The following is a 25,651-nucleotide window of genomic DNA, read 5'->3' as shown; positions in this document are numbered from 1 at the left end:
ATTCTTATTGGTGCAGAGAATGTGATAATTTCCCGATGTAATATTTTGAACCCCGCAACCTTGTTACCCCTCACCCAAAATGCAGAAGTGGAGGGTGAAATTGAACATAACTGCATTGACTTAACTGAGTTTAGCACCAAACCACGTCCTGATATAAAAGAAACAGCCTTACCTGTAGAAGACCTTGTGATGTTTGTAGATGGCTCCTGCTTGAGACATGAGGATGGAGGGTTGAGTGCTGCCCATGCCGTAGTCACACTGGAAACGACCCTAGAAGCATCCTACTTAAGTGAAATAAAATCTGCCCAAGTAGCCGAATTAATTGCATTGGCAAGAGCTTGTAAGCAAGGGAAAAATAAGAGAGTAACCATATACACTGACAGTCAATATGGTTACGGGGTTGTTCATGACTTCGGCCAGCTATGGTTGCAAAGATAATTCATGACTTCCTCAGGTACCCCTATCAGAAATGGAAAAGTGGTACAAACCCTACTGGAAGCAATCCAGTTACCCAAAGAATTGGCGGTGGTCAAATGTGCTGCTCACAAATCTGGTAACGACGATGTGACAGCTGGAAATCGATATGCTGACCAAATTGCCCAATATTGTGCCCGATACAAAATGTCCCTAAAAATTTAATTGTGGGGAGGCGGAAACAGCTGCCAACTTATGGTGTTTGAGAATGTATCTACTTGGAAGGAACTGAAAGAGTTGCAGCAGGCAGCAGAGGAAGAGGAAAAGCAAAGATGGGAGACAGATGGATGTCAGCCCAGGGGCAGGGATGGTGTTATGGTTGATAAAACGGGTGTGCCTGTATTACCAGACAGCATGGTTGCCCCAATGGCTAGAATGATCCATGGAGACACACATATCGGGAGGGACGCGATCTGCCCTACGTTCCATGATGTATTTTACATCTCAACGTTCAGAAACATTGCGGAGATGCTTTGCCAAAGGTGCTTGGTTTGTCAGCAATTTAACCCAGGGAAAAGAACCGTAGTAGACCAAAGTACGATTGGAAAGGCAGAAGGTCCCTTTGTGAGACTACAAGCAGACTTTATTCAGTTACCCATGTGCAAAGAATATAGGTATGTCTTAGTTATAGTCTGCCTATTCTCTAGGTGGGTGGAGGCCTACCCAGCAAAGAAAAATGAGGCTATTACTGTAGCCAAATTGTTACTTAGGGAACTAATACCTAGGTATGGATTTCCAGAGACAATTGAAACAGACAGAGGTGGGCATTTTGCCAACGAAATCCTAGCAGAGCTCTAAAAAGCATTCAAGATTGAGCCAAAACTGCACTGTGCATATCATCCAGAGGCTTCTGGAATAGTTGAACAGGTGAATGGCACTATAAAATCAAGATTGGCAAAAATGTGTAACTCTACAAAATTGAACTGTATAGAAGCTTTACCCCTTGTCCTGATGGGATTGAGAAGCATTCCAAACCGAAAGACAGGTTTGAGCCCCCATGAAGTACTAATGGGAAGAGTGATGCGACAGGCATGGGTACCTGGACACAAACTGCTAAGTATTTCTGATGATTTGGTACTAGAATACTGCAAGCAGCTGGGTGACCAAGTGCGTTCTATCTCTCACCAGATTGGGGAGGACGCTGTCGAATGGCCAACAACTCCAGCCCATAAACTGAAACCTGGGGATTGGGTTGTGTTAAAGAAACACACCCGGAAGAGTTGCCTTGGACCTAAGTGGGGAAAACCGAGGCAAGTGATTCTTGTGACTACAACTGCCGTGAAGTGCGCAGGCGTGCCAAAGTGGATCCATGCCAGCCATATCAAGAGGGTAACCGGAGAAGAAGCGACTGAAGCTGAAGGTGGTGCAGCTGAGGAGACTCCAGACGAGGGTCCGGATCTAGCTGATGTCATACTACCGAGCACCAGTCAAGACGAATGGTTCCCAGCAGACAATCTGATTCTTGATCCAATAAGAACCGACCAAGTCATCGACACTCCTCCAAAGACTCCCGAGACTGAAAAGGGACAGATAGTAATTAGGGCTGAAGTTCATGCGGAAGAAAATCAAGGGTTCGAAGTGCATGAGCAGGAACAGATAGAAATAGACGAACGTGTTCAGGAGGCAGAGCCAGAAACAGTTGAAAATCAAAGACAAATCCAAAGTATACCTGAACAAGGCCAGCTTAGAAACCAGGCAGAAGAAACTGAAGAAAGACCTGGGACTAGTCAGACAGGAAGGGAAAAAGATACTGTCGGAGTAACAGTGCCACAGCAGAACGAAAATAAACGGGCTCGTGAGGAGGGCCAAACCACAGTGACAGCTAAAAGACTCAAGAAGAAAAGTGAACCCAGATACATAAAAATACTGAAACTAAGATTAAAGACAGTAGAAGAGAAAATAGAAGACCGAAAAAGAGCTGCTAGTGAAAAACAGAGAGCAGGAATTCAGCAAAACAGACGCAGTACCAGAATAAAAAGACAAGACAAAAATTATCGAAGTCCTGAATGGACCTACTTGGTGTTGGAAGAAATTGATGATCCTGAAATAAGTGATAAAAGCGACCAAGATTCGATTGCTGATCTGAGTCCAGAAGAAGACCCAACCTGAAAGTGAAACTGCGTAAGCCTCTTGTGACACTCCGCTACCCGGTTGCGCAACCACTGGCGGTAAAGTAACCTGAGAGCAGGGCGCCTCCGCATTAGCGACGGGCGCCCCTCCTATTTGCGTTGCCTTAGAAATAACATGGTTTCCCTCTGGAGCGTCATTGTCCTTGTCTGTGTTCGGGCTCAAATCAATTGTCTCTAGCACCTCCTTCTCTCCTGGTGATGCTGGTTGGGGCTCGGCCGCCCTGGGCCGCTTGTCTTTCACCGCCTCTTTAAACCTTTCCGGCGTACGCCGCGTTCTCTTGCCTCTCCCTCTTTCCTCTTGAGCTTTCTCGTCCGCTTTAGCCCCCTCTCTCATAGTCTTTAGAGCCCAGTCCACGCCTTTCTCTTTTGTAAACTCCATGATCTCTGTAAGCTAAAGGTAGTCATCTCTTCTGGCTGGGGCCCTTTTCCCCTTCGTTGGCCGTTTTGGCGGCATTCTGCACTTAAAAGAAAATTGTGTTAGTACCACTTAATTGACAACGTGCATCTGGATTAGCCACCACACTGAAATACCCCATCCATATGCTATCGCTGGTAGTTCGCCCATGACGTTCAATTATGTTCTTAAATTGCTTATGCATTACTTATAATATGTGTGACTTGTTATCCAGTTGTCAGACTGTAGCGCCAATTCCCTTTCAGCCCTGCATCACTATGGATTGCCATCGCTAGGGCGCTCTTGTCAATTTTAAACCAGATATTTCCTGTACTCGAGAATGCCAGAAGTTACATAATATAAATACCACCACCTTCTCTGCTAGGACGGCGAATCGAAATTCAGTACCCTCAAATGAATCTAAAAATCCATTCACTGTATTACAGCCTTAGCCCGGCTACTACTGCATCTCACTCAAGTTTCAATGGATGAGATGCATTCACTATGCTTCTACCGCTATTAGCATAAAGCGCATGTGAGCGCCGAACTAATCAGTAAAGCCCGTCTCCGTTGTTTACACCTATTTACTGCCGAGTTTGCCTTTAGACCCGGGGGAGAGGGAGGGGCGTCTCGCCCGATAGCGCATGCCGCTCTACACTAACTCCTGCGAGCACTATGCCGCTTTACCCCTCTGCCTGCCCCGACCCTCTAACACCTGCGCGCACTACATTATATTTACACAAGGGAGGGAAGGCGTTTTGATGCACAGCAAACGATCGTGCAACTGCTCACCACTTTTTAAACTTTCGCCATCTTTAAAATCAAAACAGGGGAAGGCGTGCGTCTTTTCCGATCATGCCAGCTCAATAACTCAACGTACCCGCTTTATTTTCATCTGGTCTGGCCCTTTGCCCCCACCTCCAGCGTTACTTCCGCTGCAATCAGGGAGGGGGCGCGATCGCGCTGGGTCTGCCTGCATACAACCGACACCACCCCTCATTCACCTCAGCTCCCCTGCCTCCCGGGCTCTCCCTCGGCGTGTCCCCACACATACCGCCTACCGGACCATACACGCGGCGGCTCGCACACTCGAAAGGCAATCCCAGCCCCCCGTGCTCTCATCATCATTCGCGCCATGAAGCATTCACGCCACATGACTCGCCCCGGCAATCTTCCACCAGACACACTGCGAGGCCCACTCACCTGCCCCAAAACGAGTCGAATTGACCCTCGGGAATCACACAACGGCCCTTGACTTCTTTCTGCGACGTCCGACTCCTGGGCGGTCAGCAGACAAAGAGGGGGTCCCTAAGATGGTCGCTGGCTTTTAAGCCTCGCGCCCTATGACTGCATCCGGGGCACTAGTAGGACGTATTTCCATTCGCCCCCCTTACTTTCACTTCCGGGTCGGGTGACCCGGAAGTGATTCCTTAATAGAACGGCCCTTTGGCTGCCACTAACGGCGCCACGCCCTTAAGGGGGGTGGCGCCTTGCAGTTAGTACAAAGTCTAGTGCGCATACCACTCACAACACATGGTGTAATAATAAGTAGGCTAAAGGCTTCGCAGTTGGGTGATCAAAACTGCTAGCGCAACAACCAAGGCGTTGATATACATGCCCACAACCAGTTAGGTCCCCCTTTCCCCTACTTATGTTTCCATTGTCCTGCTTGTTTTGTTATGATGCAGTAAACTTACCTGTAGCTATTGAAGACAGAACATAATTGCAAGAGTTCACTAGAGTACCCAAACCACACGCACGAACATCTGGTTAATGACTCACATGTAATTTATAATGTCGTATATTCACGAACACACGTGGGACTGCCATATGTGAGTCCTCCATTGCAAAGCTACTCTGTAAAGTTGACACACGCTTGCCCACAAGATACCTGTTGATTACTAATTGCAATGTCAAGTACAAGTTGTAATCGTTTAATGCAACACTTCCTTGTCGATCGGGTTCGTGGAATATATGTACAATCTTTCTTAAAAGCCAATAAAACAGATACAAAAAATTATAATAATGTTTGCCTGGAATTACTGTATCCAATGTATATTATGTATGCTTTATTTATCCCCGTTCTGCCCTCGTAGGTGAACGTGAGTCTGTATCATCTGAAAGACTGTGCTTCAGTCTACTGCTGTATATCGAGCAAAATTGTAAAGTTTTTTAATTAAAAAATGGTTTCAATTCAAAACTGAAATTTACTTCATATACATGGATACTTAATGATTGAGTGATAGAGTGATAGATCTTTATTCAATAATTAAAAAAACATCTTAGAACAACAATACATTTCCCTTTAATACAAAGTCGTTACATAAATTATGATAGGATTCTTAATTTATACACACATGCCAAAAGTGTTGGAAAGTCATGATACAAAGATCCATCACTCCATCTTCTGTTTGTAGAAAACCTTGAATTATTTCTGCTAATGGCTTCCCTTGAGGTTGCAAAGTTGGGCTTGTGATTCTAACATGCTCCTTAAATGCATAAAATGTCCACATTAGCAGGCTATGCTGTAGATTTTCTTTCTTGAGGGATTCCCCAACAACAACATATTTGCAGAACATCGTCAAGGCCATCCTTCACTAGGCTTAGAACCTCCACACTTGTATCTTAAAGTGAAGCAACAGAAATTTCCCTGGAGAAGTTTCTGCTTTTTTTATTAGTTTTGGTGCTTTCTATAGAACATATGTTTCTGTGAAATTATGATTTTTTCAAGACATCTGCAATCATTCTACATTAGTGATTTTTTTTAAATACTCAGTACTCTGTTTACATTATGAGAGATCGAGGGAATTGGTGTTGAACGAAGTTACACAGTAAACAGTTATACTAATATACTATTTCTATTGAAAATCCAGTAAAACAAAGGGCCTCATTTATGAAAAGTGACGCATCGCTGTGTGAAAACTGCGATGCGTCACTTTTCATTGCGCCCTCTTTGCGACACTATGACACATCATTGCGCAAGGAGTTACAGATACGTCAGTATTTCTGACGTATCTGTATGGAGCAAAAGTGACGCATTGCTGGAGTGTGTCTCAGAAGTGACGCAACTCCAGCAATGTGTCCTTTCATATGGGGCAAGCCCCATGTGAAAGGGCCTACGTCAGTCTTACGCCTGCTGTGAAGCAGGCGTAAGATTTTGACACATTTGAGTCCTAGAAGTGATGCAGTGAATTCTCATAGATTTCACTGCGTCAATTCCATGACCCTTTCTTGTGTCAAAACGCCCCCCTTGCATACATTATACCTGGCGCAGGTATAATGTGGCGCAGGGGTTTACAAAGTGAAGCATCTACCTAGTAAATATGGCGCAACAAGGCGCATTTTTTACGCCACTGATGCGTCACAAAAAGTGACGCACCGGCAGCGTAAAAGTGACGCACAGCCTCATAAATGAGGCCCAAAATGCTTACCACCTTTATAAAGCTTTAATAATAGGTCGTACAGTGTAGATATTCCCCTAGGTTTTGTGCCTAATTGAGGAACTGTTGATAAAAATGGTAATTGATGCACACAAATTGTGTTTGAGCTTCTAATAGAGAATTCTTACCACATGTTTGATGCTTCACACTCCATTTAATGGCCAGCTAAAATTTGGGCCCTCATTGTATGAGCCATGGCAATCCCAATTCAGCATCCGCATTCACATCAAGGGTTGAATAAGGATTGGTCCCATTGCCCATCACTCCTTAATACCCCTTTATTTTTAATAAAGCAGCGAGCCTGACCATTAAAATAATCCCCAATGGACTCGACTGACTTTTTTTAGACACACACACCCCCATGCTCACTATTGCACTGTTTAGGCCCCTCACACACACACACCCGTTGGCTCGGAATAAAAGATCTCCACTAAAGTGCAGCTCCCCTTGCTGCCCGACGGGCATTGCACCGCCAGCCTGCCGTAGGAGCAGGATACCGATGATGACGCTGGACAACAGTTGTTGTCCTGCCGGTAACCTGTGTGAGGTATCCTTATATTCTGAATAGGATCTACACCATTCACTTATCCCTTTATAACTAATGAGAGAAAAGACTAACTGAGCTAAACCACTGGCTCCCACTGGGGAACTCTGTACAATACTCTTTGTTTGCTAATCCCAATTCAGCCTCAAATGAATGTTTACAAACTAATCAAGCAGGGGAAAATGCAATTTTGTGAATTTTGCAGCTTGGAAAACGGCAAAAGACGAAGTATTGTATTTCAATTATTTATTGGGTACAGGAGCGGCCCATGCAGGTAAGTGCAGTAGGGCGGGGTAGGGTGGATTCGACAGACAACAGCAAGAGTAAGTTTATAATTTATTTCTCCCTTTGCATCGTTTGTCAACTCCCCTCCCCACCTCGCCTCACCGAGCGGTGGGGAGGGGTGGATTTGAAAGACGACAGCAAGAGAAAATTATTTATTTCTTTAATTTTCCCTCTGCATCGTTTTTCGAACCCCCCATCCCCACCCCACCGCTCTTGCTTGCACGGGACACTCCTGAGTGGGTATATATAATTTCAAACATACACTGAATGCAAAAATACTGGTGAACAATATCCCCAACTCCATTATATGAATAGTACTATTGATACTGATAGATCCTCCAACTGTGAGAGGGAGGTGTAATGCAACGTCAGTGGGTGGGTAAAGAGGGGCTGGGGCAAGTATGGGTTGGGAATGAAGGAAAGGGGTGGGTGGATATTGTGGGTATGGTACACAATTCTCCTGTGTCTCAGTATGAAAATATTCTTCATCTTCCCTACTGCCTGAACATTTTAAAACACAATACTAAGCCTGTATACTTTGTAGGGCCTGCCAACGCTGAGGTAATCGGTCACAACAGGGGAACTATGAAATAAACCACAAGCACACATGGATTACTCAGTCGGACCGGAAGTCCCGAGCGACCCCGGCCCATTTATTTATAGCCTTCTTGCCAAGCCTGGCCAGAAGGTGATACAGAATGTGCAAGTGTGTCCGGGGCTCAGCCGAGACCCTCAGAAACACTAGAGCGCTACATCCTTAAGGAGACTTAGACGTGTCTCATCCTGCCCTCGGGCTTGTGAATGTGTGCAATCTCGAATACGTCAAAAGATGAAGTATTACAGCTTAATGCCTAATTTCAATGTACAAAATTTACTAGGCAAACCTAATAAAGTGGCAAATCAACACCCGTAGCGAAAGTTATTTCTTCGAGAGCTGCTATTGCTCTTGACGGTCTCTGATTAACAGACTCGCAGTAGGTACAGTGCTAAAATATGAGTGCTAAAACACACCTTCGCCACTTCAAATGCTGCACTTTCTGAATAAGGGTGATAATGTTCCAAGGTGTATAAAGTGTATGCCCTCTCGTCTATTTTCCACTATCTTAAATAATACATGCATTGTCCAGCAAGGTAACTGCTATGTCTTCAGTAGAGATAGATGGCTGATTTTCAAATTCTACAAATAGGCCCTGTTAATTGGTGTACGTCATCTGCAAATGTTTGAAGTCTCTTATTCACTAAGGGAATGCATACAAATGAACTATGGCAGCAATGCCACACAGCATTTATTACCTGGTCTATTGATGGCCAGGATTTGTATATACTCCAGACACCTGCATGGTTATGGACCACCTTGTGAAGGGCCAGACGACTGTTGGACACAGAAGGCCTTTGCACTTAAAGGGGAAAGGAGAACATACTAAGGATATTCCTGGATGGGCAGTCAGTCTGTATTTCAACAATTTCAATGCCTAAAATATGCACTGTGGAGCAGTGCCCATGCATGCCGTGCTTTCTGTTCCATAATAGATTTGCTTATCAGACAAGAGACCAATTTGTCCACTGTCTTCTGTATGGAATCTAGCAAAAGAAGACCATGGGTAGTGCACATTCACAAACTAGGACAGCACTACTTTTTGACAAACCAGCAATGTCTATGTTTCACCTACAGTGAAAATTAAAATAGGTAAAAAAAACTCTTGTGAATGGACTACTGTCAATGTGCGAAAGAAGTAGATTTAGAAAATGTAAACATTGGTTAAATTGTCAAATGGCACTTTATTCCTCAATGCAAATGCAAGGCAAGAAAGGATGAGGGCAATGTTATAGCAGCAGTCATTTATTACTAGATTCTCTTGTCCGGTGTTATATGACCATAACATCCTATTGGAATTGATAAACTAACTTAGTGGGTTAGATTCCTCATGCAGGATTCAACTTGTGAGACTAAGTAACAAACAGACAGTGGAAGCCGGATTTAGTACTTACAATGCAATTGAATAATCTCTCTCAGTTTTGTAAATGAGGGTCCCTGCATGGCTGTGAAATGCATTCTGGCAATATTTGTATTCTTTCTCAATACTGATTGCATCCATTTTAATATTGTTTTTTCCAGAGTGCTAAGGGATAGATTCATGAACTTGTCATGCAGTGTAGTGGAGCAAGTCACCTTGATGCGCTGCACTGCATGACAGGGAAAGGGCAGCAATGCACTGTAATTAAGGCGATATGGCACATTCCTGCCTTTTCCCCTGCTTTGGTGCCGTTTTGGCAGCCCAGCACCAGCGCAGGCACTCTTGCACAATGATGCAAGGGTGCCTGCATTACCTGCAGGATTTTCTATGCAAAAAGGGGCACCTTCACGCACAAAAACTATCCTGAGAAATATATTTTTCTTTCTATGAAGCACAGATTGAAAGAGCAAGTAACAAAGAGAACTAAAGATACTTCTCCTCATTACGCCTCTCCTGGGATGGCGTATCTTTTCGGCACATTCCCGGTAAATCTGGGAATACATCAAAAACCATTGAAGTTGCGTTGGAACACCCCCGCAATGCCCATGTAATGCCTCCCTTGTGCAGAGTAAGGCATGCAGAGATTTGTGCTGCAGTGCTTTGCTCCATATTTAAGAGCAACTCAGGGCCATGCAAAGTAGCCTTGTGTTCCTTCATAAATCTCACTTAAGGTTTGCGTTGTGCATACACCACATTGCGTGGTACAAACACGACGCAAACAGACTCATAAATAGACCCCTTATTGCTTAATGATCAGTTGCATGGTGTATCTATTTATGCATCCATTTTCATTGTAGTCAATCATTTAGGACATTTGTAACCCATAGTCGTGCCTATACCCATCAATGCAAATTCAGCATCTTATAACTTTCTACCTTCTGTAATGGCTGTTGCTCCTTACTACCTTTTGGGTTGGAAAAATATGAGCAATATCAAAGATAAAATCGTCATCCGATTTATCATAGTGGCTCTCTTTAAAATGCCTAGCCATGAGGCATTTGCCTGTTTCACTTCTATAGTCACAATAACTTCACTAGTACACCCTTCAAATGAGTTTAAAATGGTTCCAATCCTATACAGTTTTAGGACTGAGGGGCAGATTTACAAGCCCCTTGCGCCACCAGTACGTCACTTTTTGCAACATACTGGTGGCGTATTTTACTGCTCCATATTTAGAAGGACAGGAAAAGCCACCCTGCGTGGCTTTTCCTGTCCTTGTAAATATGGCCCCTTTACATGCAGCACTTTGCGTGAAATGGCATTCTATGGGTTTTGCTGTGGGTGTTCCCATGCAACACCCATTGAACAAGACACATTTCCAGATTTACCAGGAATCGTAACTCTGGAAATGCGTCTGAATGCTACGCCTCTCCAGGGGAGGCATAGGGAGGCGCAATGAGGAGAAATGGTTTTTATTTCTCCTCTTTTGTCTTCTTTCAATGTGTACTGCAATCTGCAGCTCGCATTGAAAGAGGAAAATGCCTGTAGTGATTGTTTTTGTGCAGGAAGGTGCCCCTTCCTGTACAAAAGCAATCTCCCCATGACGCAGGCATCCTGGCATCATGGTGCAAGGATGCCTGCGCCGGCGCCTGGCAGCTGTTTGTCCGCCAGCTCAGGGGAGAGCACAGGAATGCGACATATTATTGTAAATATGTTGCATTCCTGTGCTTTGGAAGTGCTCCAGCGTGGTGCAGAAAAAGGGCTTGCGTTGCTGCGCTGCAGCACTTCCTCGTAAATCTGCCCCTATATGTTTTATATTTTGAAATGTTGTTGCTCACCTATCTATACTTGCAGTTAGAACCCATATTTACCTGCTAATCAATTCAATGTATTTTAATTTGCACATCACAGGTGATTTCTGCCTAGACATTTCTTTTATTAGGGGCGGTTTCTAAAAATGATCTATAGAGATTACTTAAAACATTTATTCAGATCTTTGTTTAAATTAAGAATTACCAAATGGCTGAGAGGTTGCTCACCTCAACCCTACATTATAGAACATTATTGCCATTATCCTTTTGAAGGTGCATAAATGATTGTTTATCCATTTAAGCCATTTTGTTTATGTTTTTTTAATTCACTGCTTCTCAATATCCACTGATTCTAAATGTGTGGGATATATTTTGAATTTCTAGTTCACATTTAAAATAGTTTGACCATCACTATTGGTTCTTGTATACGTCTGTCCACAATTTCCATTTGACAATAGCTCAATGAGATTTTTTAGCATGTGACTTAAAGTTTGTTTGCATAGTTTTGTTATCATCTCCAACAGTACATGTATGTCTAAATAGTTAAGTCCTTTTCTACTAACAATCTAAGAGATATGTTACTTCAAATACTTCTCTTGCAATTTTGTCCTTTAGTCGAAAAATAGCTTGTGCCTCTATTTTATATTGCTAACAATTGGTTCATGTAATTTACTTGTAATACATGCATATGATGAATCTAATCTTCCTGTGGTTAAACAAGTTTTAGTTCACAGCACCTCATTCACGGTCTACATATGACAGCTTAAAACATGTCAATAGTGGGGCCATGTCTCTGGAGAACGTCGTTTTGTCATCAAATAAACTAGCTTTTTTGTGTTATGGCACTAGGACACATCTGCGGTGCGTGCAGGTAAGCACAGTGGGGTGGCTGGGTGGGAGGGGCTGACCTACAACGGAATAGGATTTATTTATTTATTTAATTGACAAGGTATCTACCAGTACCCATTACATAAACAGCCTAAATCAGTGTATGTGGATCAGGTTCAGAGCCCATTGGCGACCAATGCAGACAAACATATTGTGTGAAAAAGAGGGAACCAGGGAGCCCATGTAAGTGTGTGAAGTCCTGATGGGTCAGCAGTGTCCCATCACTGAAGAAGTCGCCCACTGCAGTGACTCCCTCATTCTCCCATGTGAGTATTCTGATGGACGTGAGTGTGCCCACCAGAGCAGGCAGGCGACACATAGGGATATTAGAGGCATAGTTCATTGGGATATTCATGTACCGAAGAGCATTCCTCCAGTACATGGCAGCATTAATATGCAATAATGAAAGTTCCGGATGGCGCACCACTCCAGGCAGCAGCAGTTTATGTACTCTCCCGACTGTATCATACACGGCGAATAACCAATTTTATTGTAGGTGGATCCAGGCTGGCCAATAAGACAGCCATTGTAACAGGCCAGCCAGAAAGTAGGCCATAAAGTCTAATATGCAATGTTTTAAAGGTGGTACCAGGGACAACAAGCAGTAAGTTTACATAATAGTATAATAGTTTGGGCAGCATCAACATTTTGGGCAATGCCAGATGGCCTGCCGCGATGTCGCAATGTGACCCAGGATTTCACCAGAGAGTTTAAGGACGCGACAGCTTTGAGCAAGTTGCTGTCCAACAACTCTGTGGGATATCTGTAGACCTGGATACTCAAATATTGAAATGTTGGATGCGCCCCTGGTATGTTCTGTGTGCCCAGGGACACAGTGTCATGTGGAATAGTGTTTTGTAATGAAAATGCATGCCATTTGGTATGATTGACTTGGAGGCCAGATAAGGTGCCCAAGAAACAAAGTATTGTGGAAGTAGGGGGTAGGATCCATGCCAAGGTCCCAAGCGTACACAATCATACCATCCACGTATAGCAAATCCGCATAAGTCGGGGGCCCTCACAGGATAGCCCAGTCTGCAGCTTCCTGCCTGGGTTTCTACATCAGGTGTTCCATAGCTAGAAGAAAAAAAGAGGGGACAATGGGCAACCCCGACAGGTCTCTCTGGAGATAGGTACTGTGACAAAATGTGTGTCCCAATCTTCACCCGTACTGTGGGATCATTATAAAGGAGTTTAACCTAATTAATGAAGGTGGGAGGAATATTGAAATTACTTACTGTCAAGAACATGTAATCTCAACCCATGGAGTCAGACACTTGTTGGAGGTCTAAGGAGAGGCAGCCCTCATCTGGGTATTGTTCTTGTGCAACATCCATCGCCTGATACAATCTCCATATGTTTACAGGCACACACCTACGCTGAACAAAACCACATTGGTAGATATGAATCAGTTCAGGTAGGAGGGGGAGCAGTCATTGGACCTGGACTTTACTTAATATTTTATACCCTGATGTCAGAAGGGAGAGTGGCTTATAAGAAGAAAGGTTGTCTGGGCTCGGCTGGGTTTAAGTAAGGAGGTGTCCAGGGCCTGACAAGTGGTAGTTGGCAGTGAGACCTCGGCTAACAAAGCTTTGTAGAGTTTCTCCAGGCATGGGACCAACTGGGGAGCAAACGTAGAATACAATTCAATGGGTAATCCATCTATTCATGATCTCTTATTACATTATATGTCTCTGATTGCTTGGCATAGATGGCATAGATTTCCAGGGGACAGCGGGCTGCCCATATCCATCTGGTTCATTGCCAAGACTCAGAGGAGCCTCAGGCGAAGTAGAAAAACAACCACAATGAGTCAATGCCTTGTTTGATGGTGGTCCTAGAGTTCAAGATTTCTTGTAGAATAACATCCAGTTTGTCAGGTGATGGAATGGAGATAGTGGGAGGAATGCATTCCTTGAGTGTGTGAGTCAAAGAGCCATCTGAGAGGCTAAGTTGAGATAGCCTCTGGCTGGAAAGGTTCGACATTATGGTGGACTGGGTCGGCCCATGATGTGTGTCTGAGCACAGTGCGGAGGGCAACACATGACCTGTGGTGGTGTATGAGTATATTGATGTAGTGAATGAGTTCTGATACACCTGTACTGGTCATGAGGTTGTTGCGAGCTCGAAAGATACAATCATTCTGGGTCTCCGATTGGCATTAGGTCTGCCTTAATCCTGAGCTGTATGAGATCACCACCTTGGAGCAGGTCCGGTTACTTAAGGTTGGGTGTTAGCTCTTGCGCGGGGCAGAGTGGCAGAGTGGAATAAAAGGTGAGAAGCGGCAGGTGCGTGGAACACATGCAGTGAGGAATCACCAACAGGCTGGGTGCCGTTACTTGAATATGGGGCAATGTGTGGACTGGCCGGGTGTCCACATAGGAGCAACAACAGACACCAATACTGTCATGGGCTCAGGCAGGAGAGGATTTTCAGAAAAGCAAATGTTGGACTACCAGAGCCCCTGTATGGGCCACAGTAGCCTTACAAAGTCAATGGAACACTGATTGTGCAGGGAGGTTAGTGTACAGCCGCTGTGGTGTAGGGATAGAAAATAGTTTGCAAGCAGGGCAGTGCTCCATTATTGTTCGGGATGCTCAGCGAGTACAGTGAGACCTAGAGCAACCTAGGGGGCCGCACTCCACATCAGCATCTTGCATTCATGGCTGCAAGGAGGGGTGTACCCAACTCTGCAGCACTGTCTGACAGTGTAGGATATTTCACTCTTCCCCATTTAATAATAGTGGGATGGGGGCCCTCAGTGAGGGTGGCTCTCTATGTTGGATGGGCAACAGGGACAAATGTGCTGACAACCAAGTGCATTATATCCCCAGGGCCAGCCCGCCCGTTGTAGCAATCAAGGGCTAACGAGTCTCATGCTGAAGCTGCACCACAGCCAGTAGTCCCCGTGCAAGTTCCAGAGATCCCTTTGGGCACCCTTGGAGGTCCAGGCTCTGTAAGGAGCAGGTAAGGCGGGTTCCGAACTCACTGTCGCTAGTGTTGGCTCAATCTGGCAAAGAACTTGGTAACCCAGCCAGGGATTCCAGTGCTGGAGTGGTGCCTCTCGGTGTTCGGGGGGGCCCTCAAAATGAAGTCAGGTAAGGAAGACCCTCGTAACCAGCAGGCGGGGCATTTCTCGCAAGTCAGCTTCCTGGGACCCGCTGCTGAATCCAACGTAAAAACTGACTTAGTGGGCTCCATGGGCCAGCTCAGGCAGTAGGGAGTCAGCATACAGGCAGTCAGGTCAAGGCACAATACATCAACAGACCTGCCACTTGCCCAAATCAGTGAACTAAAATGTTCAGAGGGCAGGGAATGTGATTATCCACATTAAAGGCTGTGCCAGTGATCCCTAATAGCACCGGATAGTGGATGGTTCACTGCACCCGGCAGCAACTCGAAGGAGATGCAATTGCCATATTCAGCGGTTGGCCACACCCCCTTCATTGTAACTTCTGATTACATGGAACTTAATATCTTAGGTTGGTATCTTGTTCTTTAAAAATTTGCTAAATCAGAGATAACATTGAGCCTGATATGTATAAAAAGGGAAATTGTGTAGTGAGCCCATCCCTCCCCAAATTTGCGGTCAGAAGCAACACAAATTTGAACATTGTTATGAAAAGTTCTTTGACATTTTTTATAGACTGCATTCCACAAGACTACATAGAGTTTGCTGCCAGGTCCACAGGCTTTTGTACGGAAATTCAGGAAAGCGATATTGCAAATATTTGAAAAATAAAATTATCACAGTGACAACGTTTATATTCTTTACACATTTTTGGTACAATCCCTACACTATTTGTCTATTTTTGATTCTTGATTTTGAACTTTCTGTGGTCAAAACAGTTGCCTTTTATTGCAAAGTGTGTTACAAGGCATAGGAAAAAGTTTCACAAAAACAAATTAATAGGAGCTTGACTCAGTCCTTTAATTCAATTTGAAGCCAAGACGAGGGGACCATATAATTTACAAAGTCCCCTAGCTACATTAAATGTGAAAATTGTATTGTGCCATCATGAGATCCCCACTGATATTGCTGCTCTTGGCATGAAGGAATGATCATTTTTTTTATTGTTGCCCAGCAAACTATGGAAGAACATATATTACCGTAGATTATGACAATTCTCTGTGACTAAAAACATAGGGACTACTCCCCATTTCCCATCTATATTCCACAATGTTGACGTGGTTACTGGTGAGTCACCAGTTGAGGCCACAAACAGCTTCCGCCCACAACCACCTAAGATGGGCATTCCATCTTCCTCTTCCCATGGTGGAAGGGTACATAGTATTTTTTCTCCCCAAGTGGTACTACATTACCTTGGACTCTTGGGTTCCTCAGACAGTATCTAGGTACCAAAGAGATTTCTTGACTGTAGGGTGAGTGAAGTTTACATGTCCTCACCCTATATTTTCACATTTACAGAACCTTGTAGACCAGGAAGTATCTGAGATGATCAGAAAGATGTCACTATTCTATCCAATATCTGCTAAAAGATACACCCTTCTACCATTTGTGTGACCCTTTATCAATCAGCAAGCATATAGAGATAATAGTATGCAATAAATATATCTCTTCATTCACTTGGCTCACTTATGGCCCAAGTCAAAATAGAAATTTACAAACATATGCTTATGCCTGCCTGTCTAGTAAACTTTGGAATTTTGAGAATGATTGAGAGCGTGCAACTTCTGCAACTTCGTAAAAGTACTCAAAAAGCATTATCATTTATTCATATTGAAATATACATTTGCACATTTACAGTGGAAATGATTTGTTAAAATTCTTTTGCCCGTTGTCATGTTTTTGATTTCCCCGCTGTGAGAGTATTTCTCCAAGGGAAGAAACATCTTCCCCAACATTACCAGCAATTTTACATATCTCCTCTTCCCCAAAACCCACCCTCAAAAAGGATTTACCCATGCCTGTCACATGAGAACTTTCCTACCCTTTTAGCAATCTAAATCTAGCAATGAAGGTGTGTTGAATACCCACAAGGGAGATGATATAAGAATATCATAAACTAAATAATTATTGGAAGAAATATCATGTCCTAAATATTGTTTAAAATATGACTCCACTGGATTTAGTAATAGAAAATCTACAACCAATGGGATGATATTTTTGCCAATGATATCTCATTATGCTAACAATATTCTAATAAATACAAACATATGTGGATGTTGACTAGCCTTGGCAGATGGAACCATCCTCAAGGCCGAACAACCCAGGTCCTTCGAAAGAATTTCACACAAAGAAATGTGCTATGCTGATTTCCAAATTGTATATTTAAATATATAAATGAAGAAATGTACGCATCCAGGCAACATTTAAGTGAAGAGATCATTTTAAATCATGCCTGCTGGCTGTTAATTTTATTGAGTTTTGTGCAGCCATATATATGAAAGCAAACAAAGGTAGGTTTGCTTCATTGCATTAAACATCAAACAATAATTGTGAATGGCAGACCTCTAGGAGCTGTTTCATGATGGGTTACTCTGGCCCAGAGTAGAGTTGAGCATCTGTTTTATTTGCATTTGCAGTGTCTCAGTCACATACAAATCACTCAGAAGTTCTCTAAGTGTATGAATGTCGTATAAGTAGCACAGCTTAAAAACAGAGAAAACCAGTGACTTCTCAATGTTTCCGCGTTATGCTGTCAGAGAAATTCCAAGTTATAGGTACATGTTTTAGACACTACAAATGGCAAAGAAAGGGCGTTTGGCCCCGCTCCAAGCCAGCACACCTATTCATCAGACATACTCTGTTGAATGGCATGAGCACACAAATGTAGTGCCGATATAAGCTTTAAAAGCGTGTAGTGGGCATGGCAAAGCATGGGCTGAAGATGACCGTGCTGTAAGGGGGCTCCACCGACCGTCCAAGCCCACAGCTATCCTATATATGTATCCGTTTTGCCCTTTGCTAGTCAGAGGGACCGGAACACTAATGGAGCCCATCCAGCTGGCTCCAGTGTCTGCAGCCTGCACCACCACAGAGAGATTGGTCCTGGAAGCTTCGGCCTGTGCCTGGGCCTGAAACTGGGACCCACAGTGAAGAGCCCGGCCGGGCGTGGAGCTTCGTCCTTGTTACGTTGACAGTTTCCTCTAACATATCGCGCATTGTCCCCTGTGTACCCCCGTCCCTGCCGCGCGACTTACCTTATTTGCATATGTTGCGTCAGATGACTTGTCCTATGACAGTTGTGCCAGTTTGAGAGTGGCGGTGAGAGTTGGTCTGTCCATGTTGAGGGCTGGTGACTGGAGCGCTGCTTAATTTACCGGTGTGTCATTATACTACAAATAAAGCACTTTTGAATTCATTCGCCTGGTGCTTTACTTAACAACATTGGCGACGAGGACGAGATGACACACCGAAGAATCCACGACTGGTGAAAAGTGAAACTGAAAGAGAAGGCAGCGCGAGGCATCGGGTGAAGTACATGGACATGCACGAACGATTTATGAGCAGAGAATAGGTGATGTCATCGGATCATTTTAGTGAAGATTGAACTTTGAGTGTTCCTTTGAAACAAGGTGAATAAACTGAGGAAGACCTGAGGCCTTTGAGCTGATATCGCCGAAATCTGAAATGAGGTGAGCTGCGAACGCTGGGAAAGGAAAAGTGATCGGTGAGGGAACACAGTTAATCCCCTGCAGCTGTGAGTGAAACTGATTTAGGAGGCGCGTCTAGCGTGTGAGAAGAAAACTCGTCTCAGATCCACAGCTCGGAGTGGTGCCTCTCGGTGTTCGGGGGGGCCCTCAAAATGAAGTCAGGTAAGGAAGACCCTCGTAACCAGCAGGCGGGGCATTTCTCGCAAGTCAGCTTCCTGGGACCCGCTGCTGAATCCAACGTAAAAACTGACTTAGTGGGCTCCATGGGCCAGCTCAGGCAGTAGGGAGTCAGCATACAGGCAGTCAGGTCAAGGCACAATACATCAACAGACCTGCCACTTGCCCAAATCAGTGAACTAAAATGTTCAGAGGGCAGGGAATGTGATTATCCACATTAAAGGCTGTGCCAGTGATCCCTAATAGCACCGGATAGTGGATGGTTCACTGCACCCGGCAGCAACTCGAAGGAGATGCAATTGCCATATTCAGCGGTTGGCCACACCCCCTTCATTGTAACTTCTGATTACATGGAACTTAATATCTTAGGTTGGTATCTTGTTCTTTAAAAATTTGCTAAATCAGAGATAACATTGAGCCTGATATGTATAAAAAGGGAAATTGTGTAGTGAGCCCATCCCTCCCCAAATTTGCGGTCAGAAGCAACACAAATTTGAACATTGTTATGAAAAGTTCTTTGACATTTTTTATAGACTGCATTCCACAAGACTACATAGAGTTTGCTGCCAGGTCCACAGGCTTTTGTACGGAAATTCAGGAAAGCGATATTGCAAATATTTGAAAAATAAAATTATCACAGTGACAACGTTTATATTCTTTACACATTTTTGGTACAATCCCTACACTATTTGTCTATCCAATATCTGCTAAAAGATATGCCTTCTACCATTTGTGTGACCCTTTATCAATCAGCAAGCATATAGAGATAATAGTATGCAATAAATATATCTCTTCATTCACTTGGCTCACTTATGGCCCAAGTCAAAATAGAAATTTACAAACATATGCTTATGCCTGCCTGTCTAGTAAACTTTGGAATTTTGAGAATGATTGAGAGCGTGCAACTTCTGCAACTTCGTAAAAGTACTCAAAAAGCATTATCATTTATTCATATTGAAATATACATTTGCACATTTACAGTGGAAATGATTTGTTAAAATTCTTTTGCCCGTTGTCATGTTTTTGATTTCCCCGCTGTGAGAGTATTTCTCCAAGGGAAGAAACATCTTCCCCAACATTACCAGCAATTTTACATATCCCCTCTTCCCCAAAACCCACCCTCAAAAAGGATATACCCATGCCTGTCACATGAGAACTTTCCTACCCTTTTAGCAATCTAAATCTAGCAATGAAGGTGTGTTGAATACCCACAAGGGAGATGATATAAGAATATCATAAACTAAATATTAATTGGAAGAAATATCATGTCCTAAATATTGTTTAAAATATGACTCCACTGGATTTAGTAATAGAAAATCTACAACCAATGGGATGATATTTTTGTCAATGATATCTCATTATGCTAACAATATTCTAATAAATACAAACATATGTGGATGTTGACTAGCCATTGGCAGATGGAACCATCCTCAAGGCCGAACAACCCAGGTCCTTCGAAAGAATTTCACACAAAGAAATGTGCTATGCTGATTTCCAAATTGTATATTTAAATATATAAATGAAGAAATGTACGCATCCAGGCAACATTTAAGTGAAGAGATCATTTTAAATCATGCCTGCTGGCTGTTAATTTTATTGAGTTTTGTGCAGCCATATATATGAAAGCAAACAAAGGTAGGTTTGCTTCATTGCATTAAACATCAAACAATAATTGTGAATGGCAGACCTCTAGGAGCTGTTTCATGATGGGTTACTCTGGCCCAGAGTAGAGTTGAGCATCTGTTTTATTTGCATTTGCAGTGTCTCAGTCACATACAAATCACTCAGAAGTTCTCTAAGTGTATGAATGTCGTATAAGTAGCACAGCTTAAAAACAGAGAAAACCAGTGACTTCTCAATGTTTCCGCGTTATGCTGTCAGAGAAATTCCAAGTTATAGGTACATGTTTTAGACACTACAAATGGCAAAGAAAGGGCGTTTGGCCCCGCTCCAAGCCAGCACACCTATTCATCAGACATACTCTGTTGAATGGCATGAGCACACAAATGTAGTGCCGATATAAGCTTTAAAAGCGTGTAGTGGGCATGGCAAAGCATGGGCTGAAGATGACCGTGCTGTAAGGGGGCTCCACCGACCGTCCAAGCCCACAGCTATCCTATATATGTATCCGTTTTGCCCTTTGCTAGTCAGAGGGACCGGAACACTAATGGAGCCCATCCAGCTGGCTCCAGTGTCTGCAGCCTGCACCACCACAGAGAGATTGGTCCTGGAAGCTTCGGCCTGTGCTTGGGCCTGAAACTGGGACCCACAGTGAAGAGCCCGGCCGGGCGTGGAGCTTCGTCCTTGTTACGTTGACAGTTTCCTCTAACATATCGCGCATTGTCCCCTGTGTACCCCCGTCCCTGCCGCGCGACTTACCTTATTTGCATATGTTGCGTCAGATGACTTGTCCTATGACAGTTGTGCCAGTTTGAGAGTGGCGGTGAGAGTTGGTCTGTCCATGTTGAGGGCTGGTGACTGGAGCGCTGCTTAATTTACCGGTGTGTCATTATACTACAAATAAAGCACTTTTGAATTCATTCGCCTGGTGCTTTACTTAACAACATTGGCGACGAGGACGAGATGACACACCGAAGAATCCACGACTGGTGAAAAGTGAAACTGAAAGAGAAGGCAGCGCGAGGCATCGGGTGAAGTACATGGACATGCACGAACGATTTATGAGCAGAGAATAGGTGATGTCATCGGATCATTTTAGTGAAGATTGAACTTTGAGTGTTCCTTTGAAACAAGGTGAATAAACTGAGGAAGACCTGAGGCTTTTGAGCTGATATCGCCGAAATCTGAAATGAGGTGAGCTGCGAACGCTGGGAAAGGAAAAGTGATCGGTGAGGGAACACAGTTAATCCCCTGCAGCTGTGAGTGAAACTGATTTAGGAGGCGCGTCTAGCGTGTGAGAAGAAAACTCGTCTCAGATCCACAGCTCGAATCTGAGTAACGTGATGACGCAACTGACGTAAGGGGGCCATTTTGAGTGAGGAAGTCTCCGAGCCAGTTACTTGTGTGAGGGAAATAATAGCATGAGGTGTAACTGAAGTGAAGCATTGACAGCACCTCGCAGTTCTTTATAAAAATAATTTTAAAAAAAGGATATAACAGCATTTTTGTGGAGTAAATACATGTGAGAATATCTTAAACAAAATTAATTGTGGAACTTCATTGGAAATAAAATAAAAGAAGGACTGTATTAGGGCAAAATAAAATACAGCTAGGGAAATTCTCTACTATTCCAAAATGGCAACAGGCAACTTATACAATCTACCACCCCCACAATCATTCTTAAAAGGAAAAGGGGAACCGGAAATTAAATGGGAAGAATGGAGGGAGTTCTTCAATAATTACATAACAACTTTTGATAAACCAGAAGAAACATTACCACCTGAGGAAAAGAAAAAGATACTGTTACACTGTTTAGGGGCAGGTGGCCTGAGAGTGTATAACAACATTACAAAAAAAACATGTGGCGTAAATGAAGGAGATGTGTTCAACAATGCCATGGAAGATTTGGACAATTATTACAATTATACAGTGTGTGTAGCAGTTAATAGATATACATTTTATAGGCGTAAACAGGGGAAGGAAGAAGGCATAGAAGACTATGTTTCCGCTTTAAAAAATTTGGCACTGACATGCAAATTCGAGAACATGCATGATGACATGATAAGAGACCAAATAGTAATGTGTGCGGCTAATCCCGACATACAGGACGCATTATGGGCTAAAGGAGAGAAACCACTCAAGGAAGTAATTGAAATAGTAAAGAAGAAAGAATTAACGGGTCGTTGTGCTAAAGCAGTCATAAAAGAGGACGAGATTGGAAAGGAAGATACTGGAATAGTAGCTAAAATAAGCGGAAGTAGGAAGAAGCACTTAATAAGGAAAAATGTAAAGGAGGAAGATAATGATACAAAAAGTGAAACTAAAAAATACAAAGATCTGAAATGTTTCAGATGTGGAAGTAAAGGACACTTGGCAGATAATTGGGAATGCCCAGCAAGGAACAGTAAATGTACCCAATGTGGATTGGTAGGTCATTCTCAGAAGGTGTGCTACATGAAGGTTAAAGGGAAAATTAAGTATGTGGAAGTGAGCGAGGAAGAAGAATCAGAATCGTCCGACGAGTCAGAATACAACCTCTGTGTGCTCGTCATAACAGAAGGAGATAACAATGACAAGGAAGAGGAGCAAGTAAAAAAACCTGAGTGTGTCATCACTATGGGTGGAGTGGACTTAGACATGATCGCTGATTCTGGGTCAGATTGCACAATTGTAAACGAGAATGTGTGGAAAAGTAAATTGGCAAGAAAACTAGGAGGAGAGTTAAAGGAAGCTAACTTAACCCTCAAAACATACACTGGGGAAATCATTGAACTGGTTGGATGTAGCGAGATGGAATTGAGTTTCCGAGGGAGAAGTACCTGGAGTAAGGTATACATCTCGGAAAAAGGGATTTCGGTACCGGGATGGAGAGAGCAAAGTAAATTAGGAATAACACTAAATTCCTACAATTCTCAACAAGTGGATAGAGAAGTTCAAAACGGAGAAAAACAATATAACCGTTCTGTGTTGTTGAGCGAGAGGACTCCACAGGCCGAGGCCAATGATGGATGGAAAAAATCTGCCAGTAGAGATGGAAGAACAAGTGTAGCAACTGTAAAAAACGACAAAATAAAACTAGGTATTTACAAGGAAAAAAATGATGAAAAACACGAAAGTAAAGAAGGCGAGATCAGGAAAGGTGAAGGAGTAAAAGTGGAAGAGAGTGAACTGGTTGAAAAGGGACGATGCATACCAACACAACTCCAGGGGAAAGAAGAGGACTGGTGTCTGGAGGAGCTAGAGTACAACAGCGAGATGGATTACTATGACTGGCTATATCGTGGGGAGTCAGAAAAGGAGAGTGAAGAGACACTAGAACACCTACAGCGCCCACACCATAAGATTATTGGTGAGATGAGCGAAATGCACAATAGGTCCAGGAGAGGAAAAGCGTACAGCAGTCTAGAGGACTCTACCGACTCTTTCTGCACAATTCAATCGTCTATATGGAAGGAAGGAAAGGGACAAGAGGAAGTTTTTACGGATGAAATGGATCTTTGGGACAATGGCATCACCGTTGGCCTTAGTACTGTGTACAATCCTAAGGAAGAGGACTATCTAGCGAGAGACACAGACCAATGTGAAGAAGGATGTGTGAGGAAGAGGTGTCTCGTGCACCGCAACATGAAGGACTATTATGAATGGCTGGACTATGAGGAATCTGAGAATGGGAGTGAAGGGACACTAGAACACCTACAGCGTCCACACCCAGAAGTGGATTGGGTAGCGGAAGGGATGCAAATTGAGTCTATGGAGAAGCAAGAGTTCAGGGGATCTGAGGACCCGTCTTACCCTGTCGACAAGGAAAACACCAGTGAATCAGTAATAGAGAACTATGAGAGGACCGATATGGGACAATACACTAATGACTACAATGAGGAAGAAACAAGTTGCACGGTTGATATGGGCGTCTGGTGGTCAGGTTCATGAAGTACATGGACTTCGTGTTTTACTTCAGTTCGTGTTTTCTTCTTCTTAGGGCAGGAGATGTGTTACGTTGATAGTTTCCTCTAACAGTTTTCATATCGCGCATTGTCCCCTGTGTACCCCCGTCCCTGCCGCGCGACTTACCTTATTTGCATATGTTGCTTCAGATGGCTTGTCCTATGACACTTGTGCCAGTTTGAGAGTGGCGGTGGGAGTTGGTCTGTCCATGTTGAGGGCTGGTGACCGGAGCGCTGCTTAATTTACCGGTGTGTCATTATACTACAAATAAAGCACTTTTGAATTCATTCGCCTGGAGCTTTACTTTACAGTCCTGCCAGTCGCAACCCAGTGTGGGTGCCGCAGCTGAGGGGCCCTGCGGGACCGAGGCAGTGTCCAGGCAGTTGTTCAACAACAGTGGTGTTCCTGACTGGGGAGCAGTGATCGGGTCTCGGAGCAGAGCTGGGTTCCGTGATTGCGGTGACGCGGGGCGCGCCCTCCGCGGGGAGGAAGACGGCGGCGGCGCGTCCATGACGGAGAGAGCCTCAAGTTGTCCCCGCACTGTTGGGGCCTCAGCCTGCCCCTGGGACTGTCTGTTCCTGCCTTGAGGCCTGCAGATCACACCCCCCGCCGACTCTGACCTCCACCGGCGAGACGCCTGTAATCGTTCCTCTTAAAGCAGTGGTGACTCATCAGTCAGGCGGGCTGCTGTGATCTACGGCCATAGTGGGGCTGGCCGCGGGAGACCTGCCTGAACACCAGGCGCAAGGAGCAACGACCAGTGGGAGGTGCCTGCCCCCCCCCCCCCCCCGCCCCAGCATAAGTTATTTTTGACCTGAAGGTGCAGCACAATTCAGCAGGTCAGTGTGGCTTGGTGTAGCCAGCAGTGCTTGTCCACCTGTCCTTACCAGGGACTGTTGTGCTGCCTGCACTATTAACTTAAACAGTGGGACCACTCCATTGTTGGGGGAATCAGCTGGGGGTGCGGAGCATCTGCTGGGCCCCCCATATGCTTGGGGATGTCTGATGGTGCCGGAAAGAGCTGGACATGCACTGAGTCTTCCCCCTGCCTGTGACATCGCAGCCCGACATTGTTTCTGGGGCATAGCTTCACAGCCGCTTCTGCACTAACCACTGGGGAGCCTGTGTCTACCACTATCGGGAGGGGTCGGTTGGACTGGTGGGAGCGGCAAAGTCGGGATCCCGCTGTGACGCGCCAGAGAAGCAGCAGGCGCATGGTGATCTGCCAGGGGGCCGCAGCTGCCGCGTGGTGGTCGCTGAGGCGGCGTATCCCTGAAGGTGAAGAGCATCCACCGCCTGCTTGGTCTCTTTCATCCCCGCTCAGCCGAAGCAAGGTTCTTGATATCCTGCCCAGGGACACCTCGTCGCTTT

Source organism: Lissotriton vulgaris, chromosome 6 (genome assembly GCF_964263255.1).
Source record: "Lissotriton vulgaris chromosome 6, aLisVul1.2, whole genome shotgun sequence".
Classification (NCBI taxonomy): Eukaryota; Metazoa; Chordata; class Amphibia; order Caudata; family Salamandridae; genus Lissotriton; species Lissotriton vulgaris.
Note: the sequence above shows the minus strand (reverse complement) of the source record.